Consider the following 2,048-nt stretch of genomic DNA (forward strand, 5'->3'; position numbering starts at 1 on the left):
TGGCTGATGGAGTGTGTCATCTGCTACAGCAGGGAGAGAGGAAACCCAAGGGACATTCCACACAATGCCCAATGCAAAACAGTGCAGCCTGTACTTTATGTTGTGAAAGAAGAGGGAAAGAACAATGAGAACCACAGCAGAGGAAGTGGGACTGGGGCTGGACATTAAAGGAACGCAAGGATTAGGATGGGGTGGGCAGACTCAATCAACTGTCTGAGGGTTTGTAGCAGGGACCAACAGGCAGCGAGAAGTGAAGGAGATGTGTGTCAGGCCCAGGCAATAGGTAGCATACCCAGATGGGAGCCAGAGGTTGGGGCAGAAGAAAGGCACAGAAGGACCCTTTGGTCAGATGGTTGCAGAGGCCATGGAGTTGGTACTTTCTCTCCATCCTTCATTCTGTTCTTCTTTTAGCTTTCATTTTCTGCACCACTCCCCCTACTCTCGCTCCTTTCTTTGGATCTCTTTGTGGTCCTCCCTTTCTTCTGAGTCTCAGTTACTTCACCTGCAAAATAATGGTACTCGTCCTGGAGATTGGTGGTGTCACTTCTCTTCCTTTCCATTCCAGTTCTGAAATCTGATTCAATAAGAGCTGCTGCCATGGGTTTGCTCTCCTTGTTCTTGGCTCTGCTGGCTCCTGCAAATGTATGTCCTAAAGGGGAGACATGAAGGGTCAGGCCTTGTGTGCCCTGCTTCTGCTTTCTGGGTGTTGTTTTGCTTCTAACCCAGGCTGGCGATGGACAAGGATGCTAGGTCTAGAAGTTGCTTTTCTTCCAGAAACAAATGGCCACCTTTCAGTGCCAGTCCCTTTAAGATGAGACAGAAGCCAGAAGAGAAGGTCTTTGATGTTGTTCAATTGAGAAATACATCAGGTGGAAGCAAGCCTGGAAATGCCAGAGTGAAGGGCTTCATCACTGGAGGAGGCGCTGCCTGGACTTTGTTGATGACAAACATTCCCCAACATAAACACAGGCAGAGCAGAGAATAAAAAAACTGAGTCCCAAAGCAAACAGAAATGGGACCTGCCTCACATGGGCAATGGCCTTGCTACAATGATGTAGCTCAAGGGAATTTCACTGTGGAATTTCCTGCCTTGGACATGATGTATTTTCCATTCCTGTCCCCGAATGAACACCAATCTTAGAGCCTAGTGGAGGGCAGTGAGGCTCAGCAAGACTCCCTGGAAATGGGCAGCATCATCTTAGCTGGGCCTGGATTCAGAGGAGCATACCTCCCTTCTTGAGTCAGGCCTGGGATGAGTGCTGCAAATGCATCTCTCAAAACCCCAAGCAACCCATTGCTCTCAGGTGCCTGAAGATTGAACTTGAATCACCTTCCTTCTCTATCCCATCTTGGACTACTCTCCTTCATGTACCAAACTTGCCAACCATAACAGACTCATCTCTGCTTTCCATGAAGGGGCCATGCTTTCTTACATCCCTGACCCTTTCTGCTTATTCTGTTCCTTGGACCACTCTGCCCCACCCTGTTTCTGCTCATCCAAGACACAGTATAGTGTAGTAGTTATGAACATAGACTCTGTCTAGGATTGATTCTGGGCTCCACGGCTTACCATCTACATGAAAAGTCATTTAACCTTTGTGTGCCTCCATTTTCATATCTGTTAAATGAAGGTGATAAAAGTACTTACTTCACAGGATTGTGGTGAGCCCTAAAAGAACAACTATTTGTAGTGCACTTAGGAGAGTATCTGGTACAGAGTAAGCACTATACAAAGTGTTAGGAATTAATATCTAAATCCTACTCCCTTTGGGAGGATTCAAATATCCAAATTTGCAAAGGGGAATGGAGATAAGGCATGCACAGAAGAAAATGGATGACTATATATATATATATGGATATTCTTTACATATTAGTAATGATAATCAAACACCAAAGATTCTGAACTGAAGTATATAACATAAAACAAGAAGAACCAGAGGCAAAACCCACAAAAGCAAAGCAAAATAAAGAAAACAGAAACACAAGGACAAGGAAGCAATGGAAACACCGAGCTACCAGAAAGCAAAAGATAAAATGGCTATAAGAAG

At 45.2% G+C, this 2,048-nt stretch overlaps 1 pseudogene; it reads right to left on the bottom strand.

The window, feature by feature from the left end:
- Positions 1-407: 407 nt before the first annotated feature.
- The window catches only part of LOC107195660, a 26,057-nt pseudogene continuing 24,416 nt past the window's right edge, over positions 408-2,048 (bottom strand).

The sequence above is a fragment of the Pteropus alecto genome, unplaced genomic scaffold, assembly GCF_000325575.1.
Source record: "Pteropus alecto unplaced genomic scaffold, ASM32557v1 scaffold85, whole genome shotgun sequence".
NCBI classification, from domain to species: domain Eukaryota; kingdom Metazoa; phylum Chordata; class Mammalia; order Chiroptera; family Pteropodidae; genus Pteropus; species Pteropus alecto.